Source organism: Ambystoma mexicanum, chromosome 5q (assembly GCF_040938575.1).
Source record: "Ambystoma mexicanum isolate Mex_15411 chromosome 5q, UKY_AmexF1_1, whole genome shotgun sequence".
Lineage (NCBI taxonomy): Eukaryota > Metazoa > Chordata > Amphibia > Caudata > Ambystomatidae > Ambystoma > Ambystoma mexicanum.
Window position 1 is genome coordinate 142487349 of NC_090933.1, and position 15548 is coordinate 142502896.

The following is a 15548-nucleotide window of genomic DNA, read 5'->3' on the forward strand; positions in this document are numbered from 1 at the left end:
AAATACATTGCATTTTTTTAGGGGGGTTAGTAAATTATATGTATGGGGTGTGGTTGTTTGGGAATAAATACAAATTAAAGAAATTGGGAGGGTGGGGGAACCCCCAAAAATAATGTTTAAAAAATGTGATGTTTTTTTTCGTAAATTAAATCGTGGTAAAAAAAAAAACCCTGTGAAAAAACATCCCGCGATGAAATGACATGGAACCATTGACACGAGCAAGACACATTCAGATAAAAGATAATCTATGTATGTAAGAAATTAAGGCCACAACAAGACAATTGATAATGAGCAAACATATAAGGAAATGGGAATAGAGTAAGACAATTGATTAATATGTAACAATTTACAGATTCAACAATTAGGATATGAGATATAAGTTAATGGGACAAGCTAGGTATAATACAACACATATATAAGAAATAGAATAATTAGGACAGCTGAAATAACAAACACTGATCAATTTGTTAATAAGAATTGACAAAGTTTGATATTTGTAACCACTAATGTATACAAGGACACCCATCTATTTTTGCTATTTTGTGTTAATTTTCATGAAGGATGATTTTAGACTAAAGATTACATATGAGAGAAATCATTGCTTTAATATGCCTTTGCATGCTCCACAAGCCTTTCGTCATAGCACTTGCTGAGTGCTGAGACTACTGTGCTAAAAACAATAATATAGAGCATGTCACTTCTTTTGCAGCACTGTTTTTTGGGTGGTATAACAGTTGGAAATAGCTTCTAATGTGATTCCCCTTTACATTTTCCAACTATGCAAATTATATGTAATGCAACATCATTCAATTTTGACTGGATGGCCTGAAAATCAAAACATCTGTGCAAATATTTACTATCTTTTAACCAAATATGTGCCAGATACTATAACTGAGTCATCATAATACTGATTTATCCTAGTAGATTATGATGGACAGTCATGATTTTATTAACAGCACGGAGGACAGTATTATGCACTTTATCTTTTCTTCATAACTATTTTTCAGCAAGATGATATTTGTGAAAGGGACAACCAGGACTACTGCACTAACTCCCTTCTCTTGACCCCTTCCCTTCCAGTCCATGCCCAGTCAGCAACTATCAGGTGTCATGGTTTCCGTTCCTTTCTCCTAGTAGTCCTCTTTTCATCCAGTTGAACCTGTCGTCAGACAAACATTTGTCTCCATCATCTGGGAATGTTCTCTTAATATCACCTGGGAAGCCACACCCAAAACATCCTAACAAGATCAAAAGAATGATAGTGACAGAACCTCTACAGCAGCTGAAAGCAATAAAACATATGTGATGCCCAGATAGGGATGAGTGGGATAATACTCACACACGTGCCATTAATAGTGCCACAACTGTTTGTTGTAATAGAATACTAATCATTATTCTAAGATATTGCATAGAGGCTGCTATTATGCACAATTCACAGATGTCACACAATCACGGCTGAGGCACGCACAATAGGTTTAGAATAAAAATAAAGCAGGAGTTCACAAATAATTGGGTTTGGGAATATCCTCCAGCCTGGCTCCTGATCAAAAGGTCTTTGAATCCATGGCCCCTCTGAAAGAATGAGCCCCAGACAGAGAGGTATCCACTTCTGCCATAACCCTTATTGCTCCCATGCGAAAGGTGGTGGAAGAAAGAGGAGTATAGGGTCTCTGACAAGATACAAAAACATGCATAGACATTTTCAAGCTCATTGTTATAGCTTACACTCTTTCAAATAGGCAATGTGACATACTTTTGGCTTTACTGTAAAGGCTGTAAAGTCAATTACTTTGGAACCACGTTTTGCTCACTTTGTAATACGAAAGGATATTTGCAAAGTTGTAAAACCCCTACCTGTGAAAACCAGGATTCGCACATCCAATACCCTCTGAAAGGCAACCAAGCGCATCAATGTAATCAATGTTGCATACAGCCATTTTAGAAACAACAACTCACTGCATGGGCAAGCTTGGAAAATGGACAGCACCAAATGTACATCCCAGACATAGGCATTTATAGCCATTGGAGAAACCAAGAGCCTTAACATCTTGAACAATCTACAAACCAGCATTTGCTCTGCATTTGGGAAATCTCCCACCAGATCATTGTAAGTGGAAATATTTGACCTGGACACATTCACAGTATGTTCAGCAGACATCTGAGCCAAGTCTGCTGGAAAATTAACACTGCACTACATCTACCTGTAAGGGATACCAACCATGGTGATCACACCAACATGACAAAGAGCACCATGCCAATTTATATGACCTTCCTGAACTGGGAACTCAGGATTTCTCCAAAAGTGAAGCAGCCATGCATAAAATGTCTTCAAGTCACATGTATTTCTTAAACTCACCATGTCAGGATTTAGAGCTCTCTGCAACAGAAGAGGGTGGACCTCTCCCATGTGACCTCACAACACATCTGGGAAGTTGGTTAGAAGGCTATATTTCTTTGGTCACTTCTAGGCCAATTTCGAACTATGCCTGAAATGGCCAAAAATGTAGTCACATTTACCAACGAAGAACTCTGTTTATGAATTGGAAATAGGAAACAAGGATTCATGAAAGGCACAGAGGACTCCCAATCCCTACTCCTGAAAGAACATGTCTGTCACCACTGCTGAAGGATCCAGTCTCCAGCTGAAAAACTGCGGCAGTTGAGACACGAGGCAAAGAGGTATATTTTGAAATGGGCGTCAACGACTTTGCCATGCATGAAACATATCTTGATGTTATTTGCAATTTTACTAATCCTCCCAATAACGGAAACGCCAATATGCTTTCTGACTGAAATTACCAGGATATATTCTGTCTGGAATGTAGCTGATGTGGCGGGCAAAACTCTCAAATCTCCTTTGCCAGATCCACCACTTCTCTAGACCGCATGCCCCCTAGTTTGTTTATATTCCAGACAGCTGAAAGATTGTCCAACACTGAATCATTTTTTGACAAAACCTTTCATGGCCAAAGAAGTAGCAAGCATCTCTTAACAATTGATTTGCAACCAAGACTGCCTTAAGCAATTACCATTGCAGCATGTGCCCTGCCTGATGAGACTGGCATATGGCTCCGAGAGCAGACCTGCTGATGAACCGAAAATTGCTCTATGTGTCTAGGGCACAACGAGTTTGATTGACCACCTTCACTCTCATTTTATTTTGTATGGAAGCAAGACCCAGTCAGAATAATCTACACCTTTGCCTCAGAGGTTGGATCTTTAACCCCTGGAAGGTGCTGTAATGTAAAGGACCTGCACAATTGTGTGAATAGATGCAGAGAGGAAAACAACAATGCTTGCCAAATGCTGTAGCTTACCCATATGGTGTGTTAACACCCTTCTCAATTTCTAGATGATAGCAGCAATTCTGGCATGTGTTAACCAGCTGCAGCGTAGATTTTGCACAATTGACCACAATACCCAGAAACAGTAGCTTCTCAGAGGTGCAAGCCAGCAACTTTTCACATTTTACCAGGACCCATGAATCCCAAAACAGCTGAGTATTAATGTCCCAGTGTCTTTTCAGTGTGCCAGTATTCTAGCCAAGCCATAGTGAGAATGACATTCACACATATCAACAGTTGAATCCCTATTGAAGACGATACTGGCCTCACAGACTTTGTAAAACACAAAGGGAGAGAAATCCATCCAAATGGGAATTAATAAAATTGAAATACAACGTGACCGATTGAAAAGACACAGAATCTGTCTGTGTTCTGGGGCAATCGGGATGGGTATTTATGCATCCTCCAGATTGAGCCGAACCAGCCAATTGTATGGCCTCAATGTGTTTTGTAACTGCAATCATCTCTGTTTGGAAATGTCTGGAAACCACCAGTTGGTTCAGAAACTACAGATTAAATACTGGTTCCAAAACTCTGTTCCTTTTCCCTGGGCAAGAATATATTGCTTTACAAAGTGTTTATCATATGAACTCCCAACTGAATTTCCCTCTTTTTCCACGACTGGCCTGTCTCACCATTTCCCATCTGTGCCTTTTTTTCTGGACATCGAAAACGACATTGAAGATGATTCTGTTTAGGGTTTGATAAAAAAAAAAATTAAAAAAAAATAGGAACCCTATACACAGTGCCATGAAGCCTAGGATCCTTTGAACTATAAGCCCAGACTTTCAGAAAATATTGAAAACAGCACATTACGGGCCGCATCTTGGAAGTTAACCTATGTTTTGCTCACCCTTGAAACCAATGAATAATGTCTCCCTTTTAACACCAGTGCCTCTTTGCCTCTATCATCTTTGTGAGAAAAGAAAATGGACGACTTCAGCTGTGACCGAAGAACGTATCTGTTCTGATGTAATGAGAAGCTAATTCTCTTGATTTCCTAGGAAATTGTTCTAGGCAGACAGCCTAGCCTCTTTGAGACACAACTCTGAAATAATTTAAAGGGATTTGTACTGGTATAATGCATTAGAGTTCTCTCTTGGCCCAAGCACTTATAATGTTTGCATCTAGAGGATCCTCTGGGCTGCTGTGCCAGTTCTAGAATCTTGAGCAGATGGAATGAATCGTGGTATATAATAGTCAGTCGTGACGTCACCTAGGCCTTATCTACTCCGATGGAAATATCCTTGCCATAACATGAAAAGAAAATCGATAATTGGAGGTCAACAGAAGGTGTACTTTGTTGCTTCTCTTTTTGAGCTGGCTTGGGAATTCAGCCTTCTTTTTCTGCAGTAGTTACTACTCAAATTCCATTTCAACAAGTATTGTGCAAATCATTCTACATGTGGAAGGGAAAGAAAATCATATACATTAGGATGGATCCCTGAAGAGCTTGGTATGGGCTCTTCTTCCACATAATGTTCCACCTCTAATGTATCAGGGACACTATTGGTTGTAAGTCTCCACCAGACGACCCCTAATGACGAGTCGAGAACTATGCCCAAACTTGCTCTCTAAGACAAATGTTGTTTATCTCCTCAGACCTGTCAACAAATCATAGGACATAGAACAATTTTACTCCTGCCAACTCTTTTGAGAACAACTTGTGCAGTGGCCCAATATAAGCCATAAATAAGAATATTGGGTGGGATCTAGGCCACCATACAGTTGGCAGTTTGTTGTTCAGTTTCTTTTAGAATTCTCTTTTGTCTACTTTGTTCAAAAGTTTGAAGAAAAACCTACATTTAAGTTTTTGTGTTTGGTGTCTCTTGACTATTAACCTTCAAACCATCGAACAAATGCATTTATATGTTTGTTATATTGCTTTATGTTTAGTTGTTTATGTATTATTTACACAATTATTTCTTTGTTAAATAAATATTTTTTTATGGTTTTTCAATCATCAGACTACCCTGTTTGCTTTCAGAGTCTGCTACAGCCTATAAATTTGAGTCATACCCTTGTAGTGCACCCTGACAAATAACTTGTTACTCGAACTAATTATTATTTAAACCCACAGCAGTGCGGACCCTCTTGTTTTAGTTGTTTTAGTTGTTTATCTCCCCAACCTGATGGCCCACATGGTGCACCTTGAACCAACTCATTTCTGGGGCAAATGGACTGCATTATTCTTTCTGCGCCTTGATTTTAACATGTCACCTCTACTGTGTCTGTTTTTTAAGCATAGAGTGTTGCCCCAAGTCACAATTGTCTAATTATCACTGCTCTTCCTGGTTATCTTTGGACATGTCCTCTGATAATGCTGCAGAAATAACAATACTAAAGGTCTCGAAAAGATTTATCATTGATGTGTTAATGGATCCTTTTACATGGGATCCAAATATGTTTTACTGACGAGACCACAACATTCTGAATAAAAGAGATTAGATCACCCCTCCAAGTGTTTTCAATATCATTGAATTCTATGTACATATCCTGCTTTCTTTTAGTTTCGGCTATTAGGTGGTGCTTTAGTGCAACATATAAGCCAAAACTATTGCAATGGAGTACAGATAGGGAGAAATGTCATATGAAGAGGGCCACAAATCTTGTAGATGTTGTTTGTTTTTTTTGCTCACCCATTGACTGACCATTGCCATGCTAATCCCTATGGCCATCCCTGAGCAGTTCTTGTGCCTCCCCACCCAAACCACCTACTTTTAGGAACACTATGAGATCACTTTAATCAAGCCTTACCGCCAATTTTCGTACTCAAGGTGCATGACAGTGTTTTTTCAAAGCAGTCTTCTGAGAGTTAGGGCCTGATTAACAAAGTGTTTCCAATGGGATAGTGCCATTGTAATACACTATGGCTTAATTGGAGTTGTAAATGCACCACTGGGTTCATAAAAACGGCTTAATCAGGCCTGGCTGCAGTGCCTCTATGTTTAAAAACAATGCATGTCCTTCAATAAAGTTTGGTTAAAAACAAGCATTGGCAAAGCCAACAGTTTTGACTTGTGTATAAGTATTTGGCGTTTGCCAGGCACTGCTATTAGATGCCCATGTACTCACACCATTGTGTGCCTGCTACCATCAGTAGCCCAGTTAATAACATAATGGCAGTGCCTGGCAAGTCCCTTTCCCATGCCTTCCCAAAAGCCCAACCTGTTGGCATTACCAATGCTGGTCATTTATATGTTGCTGCATACTAATAAAACAATGCCAAACCTGTAGACACTGAAGAACTAAAGCTTAGGGCAATGGGCCTCATTCCGAGTATGGCGGTAAGGGATAGCGGCCACCGCTAACGAGAGCGGTGGCGGTAATCCCTTACCGCCATACTCCGAGTTCCCTTAGCGCCATGGTGCTTTTAACACCTGCTTTTAGCAGGCGTTAAATACCATGGCGCTAAGGGACCTTGATGTTAATTACGCCACCGTAATTTACGGTGGCGTAATTGACGCCTTCCCCACTCCCATTATGCCCTATGGGGCAAGAATGGGAATGGGGAAGGGTAAATGGGGATTGGGGAATTACCGCCCCGCCAACTTTGGAATGGGGCGGTAATTCCGCCAACCACCAAGGCGCTGCCGGTCCGGGTACGGCGTCAACCAAGGCGTTAATAGCGCCATTGGTTAGCGCCGTACTCGGAATGAGGCCCAATGTCTCCTTTCTAAACTTTTTCTGAGCGTGAATCTCTGCTGCACTTCGTCTGCAGATTTTCATTCAGACCAGAAGTACCAGTGTCCACAAAGGAACCAAATCTAAGACCCTGGGCCTTGCTTGCACATATCCCCACACTAACTTGAACCATACTGCTACAACCTCAAAAAACGTCAACTCAGGTGCTCCGCATAATATTCCTGAGATCGATAGCTTTTGACTAAATTCAACACATCATTTCTTATTCTTATAAAACCTACACAAAACCATGTGAATCATTCACATGTTTCCATATATGCATATCTCAGTTAAGGAGATATGATTGCAGAAGGAAAACAAGATTGGAATATATAGCACAGGATAGTTGTTAAATGGGCATGGACTGAAGAGGGAGAAGTAGAGAGAAAGGAATTGTGGGAGCAGTAGTTCTTGTTTCTTTTACAAGTTTGTTCTTGCTGCTAAAAAATAAAGAACAAAGTAAAGTACATAATAGAAGCCTCCATGCCATGCCTTAGAATTGCATACACAATAAATAAAATATTGATGATTATTGTTGATTGTAAAAGGACAAAAAGAAGTGATTGTTTATGTCAATAATGTTCATTCCATACCGTTTTATTTCAGATTAGTCCCTGATATCTCACCTGAATGTTATTTGCAGTTTTGGCCTATTATTTTTAGTCTGCCTATTCAGTGACACCTAAAATAAACCTATTGACATGGGAATATAGATGAAGAGGAGGAGAGGTTGGATGGGAGGGGCACAGATAGTGTGTGGGTGTTATTTGAACGTTTCCCCACCAATTACCACCCATTGGTATAATAATCCCACTCACTGAATGCCGCTCCCCAACTAAATCACAACCAGGGATTTCTTTGAGATAGTTCAGCCAGGAAGAAACATTAAACAATGGCCTTTTATGGACCTCACATTCTAATTCCTAAGCAGTCATGTGATAGTTATTAACTTCATTGCAGTTGTCAAGAAACTCCTAGTGAAGTCACATGTTCTCAACCAAGCGTGCCTTCTGCCACTCCATATTTAAGCAATATGTGGGTATTCATATATTTTCCTCGCAAGGAATTCCCCTTAGAAACTAGCATTGGCAATGACAACATCTTTTCCTTTTTATGGGGATTAAATAGTCATTTTCCAGGCACTGCAATCCTATGCCTAGGTACTCATAACATTTGGCAGAAGGCAAGATTAGCCATATTTCATATTTAGATAGATTTGTGAAGTTTAGTCATGCGTCACATTAGACAGAATTGTGAAAATTAGCCATGCCTCACATTAGCTGTTTAATCTTGTTGCACTCAGAAGCACACTTTGTGTCTGGTAATTCTTGCTGTACACAGAGGGGCTAGTGGGAGTAACCAAGGTATTGCACTTTGAGGAATTGTTTGGAGTGGCTAGTGTGTTGAGCCTGTAACGGTGGTGTGGGTGTTCAGTAAATTGCACTTGGAAACTGGAGGATGGCATTGAGTTGCAACTAGATGAGCTCTGAGGATACACTTTGAAGAACTTTGAGAGTACCCAATGTACTAACCATCATGCTCCTGCTGCCCTCCAACATACCTCCTAAGTACTATACACATGCTATGGGCTAGCCAAACTACACACACACACACACAAACACCCAACATATCTAACACTCGCTTACAACACACAATCTCTCTGGGGTGCATTGAAAGATTTTTACTGGGCCTTCAGGGCATTTCCTGTGTACTCTTCCTGCCTCTACTGTGTGGAAGAGGTGGCCTGTGACATTAGGAGGGAGGAGGTAGTGTTCAGATTCACGGACCAGTACCTTAAATCCCCTATCCAGTTCAACACCATCAGAAGAGATCTCTCCACCCAACTGGAGGATACCGCCAAGCCCGAGGTCTTTCGAGGTTTCAAGCAGATGGCTGAGGAAAGGATCGATCTTACTGATGCCTGTGAGACTGAGGAGCAAAGACAGAACCTGAAACAGGTCTTCTTAGAATTCCAAGATATCTTTTCAGTGCACTCATACGACGGTGGACGCACATCCATTTATTCAAGCACCATTCCCACAGACCCCGAAATGGCTCCAGTATTTGTGAGGCAATACCGGTTAACTTTCGTGTTCATGGAATCACTCACAGAGATTATTAAGAATTTAGAATCCTTCAGATACACAGTATCTTCAAAAACCCTGTACCGGGGATACTCAAACCAAATGGCCAATGGAGACTATGTACATACCTGAGGGAGTTGAACAAACGGGTCAACATGTCAATGTTGTCCCTTCCATATATCGATCAGGGACTGACCTAGATCCAAGGGTCAAAGGTGTACACCACCATTGATCTGACCAAGGTTTACTGGACAGTACCCCTGATTAGGGAAGACAAGTACAAGCTTGCGTTTACCTTTGAGGACAGCAATACATGAAGTCCTGAACCCCCTTTGGACAGATAAACTCCAGCAATGAGTTCCACATATTCCTAAATAAGGCCACGCCCGTTTTGGGGGAATAGGGAATCCTGGCCTATGGGGATGATGTTTTGATTAAGAGCTCAACTGCGGAAGAACATAAAGCAGAAATCTGATATCTTCTAACCCAGTTGCAGAAAGCCAAACCAGAAACTGTCCTTTCAGAAGACCTGAGTGAACTCCTAGGGCACAAGATCACCCCTGAGGGTCTTAATCCCCAGGCAATGAATGTGGAAGCCTTATTGAAATGAAAATACCATACCACTCTGTGTGAATTAAGAAGCCATCTTGGACTCACTAATTATAGTCAGAAGTTTGTTGAAGACTATAGAGGTAACTCGACTATTGGTCCATTTATTAAAGGCTGGGGTCAAGTGGGAGGGGGGGTTCAAAACAATCTGAGGCAGTTAAACAACTGAAAAGAAGCCTTTCCCAGGCTCCTTGTTTGGCTTACCCTGTAAAGAACAAGGAGTTCTTCTTGGAGACAGGGTTCTCAGATACTTGCCTAACAGCGATATTGTACCAAAAGCATGACAAAGTCAACAAAGTCATCTCGTACATGAGCAAGACTTTTTCCTCTGTGGAGTAAAAATTCAATGACTGTGAGAAGGCACTCTTGGCAACGGTGTTGGTGTTGAAAAATTACGGCCAATTCATACAGGGGGAGCACATCATGTCGAGACACCTCACCAACCCTTGCAATATCTTAAAAGTGACAGAATCTGAGTGGGGAACGTTATTAATTCCAGAATTAATTCCTGGATTCTGTCCATGCAAGGCTTTCCTGTGGAGGTCAGATATGGCCAAAACATGAAGAGTACCCTAGCGCAAGGGTTTGTGGATTTGCATGATTGTGCTCAAGAAAACTGTCCTATGGATGAAAGTTTAATGGCCAAAAACAACATGGAGGCATACTTAACTTTCCCACACAAAGTCTATGAAGAAGACACGTTTCAGGGATACCTGAAGTTTATGTAGATGGGTACTCCTACCATGTTGCTAGCAACTGGGAGAAAGAATTTGTGGCTGGCATTGGGAATACCTGGGTGAATGACACCCTGCACCCCTCTGCTGGATATAAAATAGGACCCCAAAGTAGTCAGGTTGCAGAGTTGATGGCCGTTTATCAAGCCATCCTCACTGCAGTGCACCACCAACTCAAAGAACTGGTCATAATCACTGACTCTGATTATGTCACAAATGGGTTTGTGGAGCACCTGATCAACTAGAATAATTGAGGCATACTTTGTGCCAACAACAAACCCTTAAAACATGCCAAACTGATCCAGTCAATTGATGATTTGGTGACCTCCAATGGGATGACCATCTATTGGAGGAAGATAAGAGGTCATTCCAAGATAGGGGGGGCAGAAAATACTGGGAATGACCTGGCTAACCAGCTGGCTAAAACCGGAGCTCTGCAGGCAGATTTCAGAGACACAGAACCCCTGCTGGCCAAAATCCAAATTGCTGTTGTCAGCAGGTCACAGACAAGTGCGAACAGCAAACTCTCGACTGCCCAGTGGAGTAAAGAAACCCCAGATGCAGATTTGATCACTGCGCAGAAAGAGGACCCAATCCTTTAGGAAATGTTATTGACACTTCGAAGACCCCGTGAGCTTTCATTTAACTGAGTTGGATTAAACCGGGAAAGGGGATCTCTGGGTGTTGATGACGTTTTCCAAGATGTTCCAGATATAAGACGGCTTGTTGGTAAGGAGAGCTCTATCTGGCTGTGACCAGTGGGTGGTACCTACCACATTCTGAAGCCTGATGTTGAATCACGCCCACACACAGCCACTGCCAGTCATAGGGGGTTTAACATAACATTAGAAATCTTGCTTGAGGTTGCTTATTGGCCGAACATGAGCCAGGACCTCAAGGTTTTCCTATAGTGTGTCTTGTGTGTGCTCAATTCCAACCCAGTTCCTTCACACACAGAGCTCCCATACAAAAAAGGGGGAACAAAACTGCCTTTGTCAGATTTACAAGTCAATTTCATCGGGCCAGTGATTCGCTCCTCTAGAGGATACAAGTACATGTTGACCGTGACATGCTTGTTCACAAAGTGTTTAGACTGTCTTCCAGCTCCGAATTGTAAAGCGGAGACAGCTACCACAATAATGATCAACCACATCTTCTCTCGTTTTGGCCTCCTGCAAAGGATTGAGTCGGACTGAGCAAGCCATTTTACCAGTGAGGTGATGCGGAAGATGTAGCGCAATTTAGAACATTTAGAAAATTTGTAACACTTGTGTACAGGCGCGTTACAAATGCCATATCATATCATATCATAAGGATAAAAAATCAGATGGAAACTAAGTTAAATACATATATATGGAGTGATTTATTTGGTGCTCATGGGGAAAAAGAACGAAAATAAATCAAATGTGTTTTGTAAAATGGTGAAAATGTCTTTTGATACTTGTATGCTGTTGTCCATTTTATGTAAATCTTCTGGGAAATATGTGTGTAAAAAGTGCTGAACCTCTACTTATTTCTATTATTAGAGACAAAACCTCCTTCATTTCCAGTTTGGAGGCAAGAGGGCTGACCGGGGAGATCCCCAGGGAACCCAGAACAGAAGGAAGAAAAGGGGGTGCCATGTAACAACAAGTGGCAAGGGGAGGTTTGAGTACCCACTCCCTAAAGAAGGAAGAAATGGGGTACCTAATGAAACCCCACTCTGCCGTGCTCTTCCCCATCAAAGAGTCATGAAAGAACAAGGGGGGGTTGTGGGGTGCATTCATAGGACCCATACTGAAGTCTCTTTCAGATGAAAAGTACGATTTTTCAACACTGACACAAAAATGGCTTTGCAGTTTAAATGAGAAAATGTCCCACTGGTAACAGAAAAAGTCTGGGTAAAGACAAGTGCGTGTTGATAAAAAGTAATGTATATTATGTTTCTCATGAAAAATACCAGCAGAAATTTGAAAGGAAAAACACTTTGTTTTCATGAAAAGGCGTCTCTAAGCCAGAGGCTAACCCTTTTGCTGGCTGTTAGACACATGTCACCACAAAATTCCCCACTGGAAGGCTGACATCCCCCATCTAATTACAACTGCAATAAAGTGTGTCCTGCTAAAGGTCTGGAAACCCTAGTGTTCCCCAGACTTGCTGGCTTTGAAAACAGTGATAGTAGCATAGTTTCCCTTGGCTGGAGCATGACTATAAGGTGTGAAGACTGGGGGCTACAACTTCAAACAGGCAACCAGCATCAAAGGGCAAGCTGCAAACACTGAATCTGATAAAGAAAAACACTCTGGTTACAGGCGAGCCAAGTGAGATCATATGGCTTGAAGGCAGGAAAATTGCCATTTGTCCCACATGAAGATTTACTATTAATTTAAAGGGACTATTGACAGGCCTTTTTTCCTAGCAACCATAAGGTGGATTTTCTTCATTCATGTACCATTTTTAGGTAATTTCAGGGCAATTTTGGAGATATATATTTCCTGCACTTTGAGTTAGAGAACTGTAATGGGCAGATAAAATAGGTTTCTGGCTGATCTGAAAATTTTTCAAATATGAGAGTTGGTGAATGGGTGGAAGATGATATAAGGAATATGGGTAATACATTACATATTCATAACTGTTATGCCTTTTACGGAAATGGCAGAAAGCAGCGACATGGGGCGGACCTGGGTGTCTTCTTATTTAATTCCCCATGATTAGCTGAATCAGAAAATATGTATATTATGGCAGTTATTAGTACAATGATAAAGTATTGCCAAACAACTCGTTTTTGCAAAATATTTGACATGAGAAAAATGGGGCTTGAAAATTAAGCTGCCATATGTTTGCTGCAGGCTCTTAAATGAATCCGTACAGAGGGGCTGGAATGGGGAGGAAAGAGAAGGGTAACTGTCCAATCTTAGTTGTGAAAAGTCTAGCAGGGCACCTGCCCAAGATTGTAAAATTGGCAGAGTCAATGCTGCTATATAAAGGGGATTGTACTAGGAGGAAGGGACAGACCTGCTGAAATGTACCATCAAGAGTGCTACTACAACTTACCATCTGACAGCTGCAAGGGAACACCAGAGGAGATTGCTGAGGGTGCATCTGGGTGAAGCTGTCTATTGCTAGGAAAGGCCTAAAATCTGATGGGGTCCAATGCTGGAGTGCGAGAGGCCATCCTTGAGAGTGGAGTGACCAGACCCCTGCCCTATCTTTCCAGAGTGTCCTGAAACGCAGCCCACTTTCCTCAACTTTAAACATAGGCTTTCTATGTAAGTAGAACAGAGCCCGGTGAAACCAAAAGGTGGGGGAATCTGCTTGCCTTCAATCCTTTCCCTTCATAGAGGGCGGGGGGGAAACTTTGTGGATCATTAGCCTACTAAACTAAAAGATTAATTTAATTAATTCACCATTTGGTGGAAGACTATGGGTGTTTTTTTTGTTTAAAATTCGAAATTAACAAAGCTCACTTCCGAATGTGTGCTGAAAAACGAAAGCCTAAAATTTCTAATTTCATTGGGTAATCTTTTTTGTTCTGTTGGCCCCGACTTCTTTAAGGAAGAGGGGTGTCTTTGTACATAAATCAGTCCAATCTTTTTGTCCAACTTCCCCTAACATAGGTCTTTTAGTGGAGTGGGGGGATCATTCCAATTCTTCTGTCCGACTTACCCAAAACAGATAAAGAAGGGGGGGTGAAAAAAACTGCTAAATCACCCTGTGTTTATTTTAAGCCAAAAGTGTGGGTTAAATCATAATTTCCATATGTATTTGTACCAATCTTGAAACCCTACTGCTAGCCTTTTAAGCGCAGAAAAATCTAAATTGCACAGTACTACATTTATGATTGTTTCAGTTATTGATCAGTTTAATTATTTCTTGAAATGAACTGTTTATAAAGTAAAGAATGTTGATTTGTGTTTTTTTTTTCTTAACAAATTTGTATAATTTATTTGTGTAACAAGAAGTTAATGGTGAGCCACAAAGAAGGTGATATGTAGTTGTGAGATTGCTATTACTTTCAATTTAAATAAATATAAATTTCCTGTACACCGGCTTGGTTCTTGGCTCATTGGTAGCTCAGGGGCAGGGATCCAAGGGGCATGATGTGCATCTGAAGTAGGGCTGAATAAAAGAATCTGTTAAACTGTTTTTTTTTCGTGACATCTTGAGTGGGGAGGGAAGTAACTCCCTGTGTTGAGGGTGGCTTCTCAATAAACTGTTACATCCCAGGCACAGGACCTTACCTGGATACAACAAGCCAGTGTGCACAAGCACAACCATAACTACCAGCCAAACTACACATGAAACACACAAACACACTTCCAACACAACAAATACCCACATACAAAAAATTAACCCAGATGCTGGACCGTCCCCTTACGCATACAAGCCAGTGAGCACCATCAATGCCGCCAGTCAAACTACACACAAACACACCCAACATAACCAACATTTTCTTACACAAAACAACCCAAGCATTGGGCCTTGCCCTTATGGATACAACCAGCCAGTGAACAAAATGAACCCATCTGCAAAACAAAAGACACACTAATGCCGCTTTCTCTTGTTTCTGGATTTATCCTATCATTCTACCCCCATTCACCCACTACTCCCTCGAACCTGCAGAGCCACGTGAGTGCCAGGAGATCACCCCAGTGGTGGTAACAGTGTGCGGTATAAGACAACATAACATAACAGATGTTGCCATCTATGAATTGGTAGTACTGTTAAGGCAGTGCCTGGCAAATGCCTTTCCCGTGCCTACACTAAAGCCAAAACCGACTTTGGCAATGCTTTTTTAAAAAACTGTTCTAATAAATGAAAGCTACAGTTGCACCTGATTTTAATGCGTGAAACACACACTGCCAAAATGGAAAGAATTGTGTGTATAGTACTAAACCTTCCTAAAGCAACACTCCTCTGCTAAACCATGCACAGTAGTCCCATTGAGTGACGATTCAATCATTTATTTCCCGCCGATAAGCCTCCTTGATCCTGACAGTCATTTCTCGGAAGCATGTTTTACTTTCTCAAGAACCTTTGTTTTATTACAGTGTGTTACAAGCTCCACAACTTTTAGAAGTGACAGGCCCTGCCAGCCGTGTCATTTCAGTTAA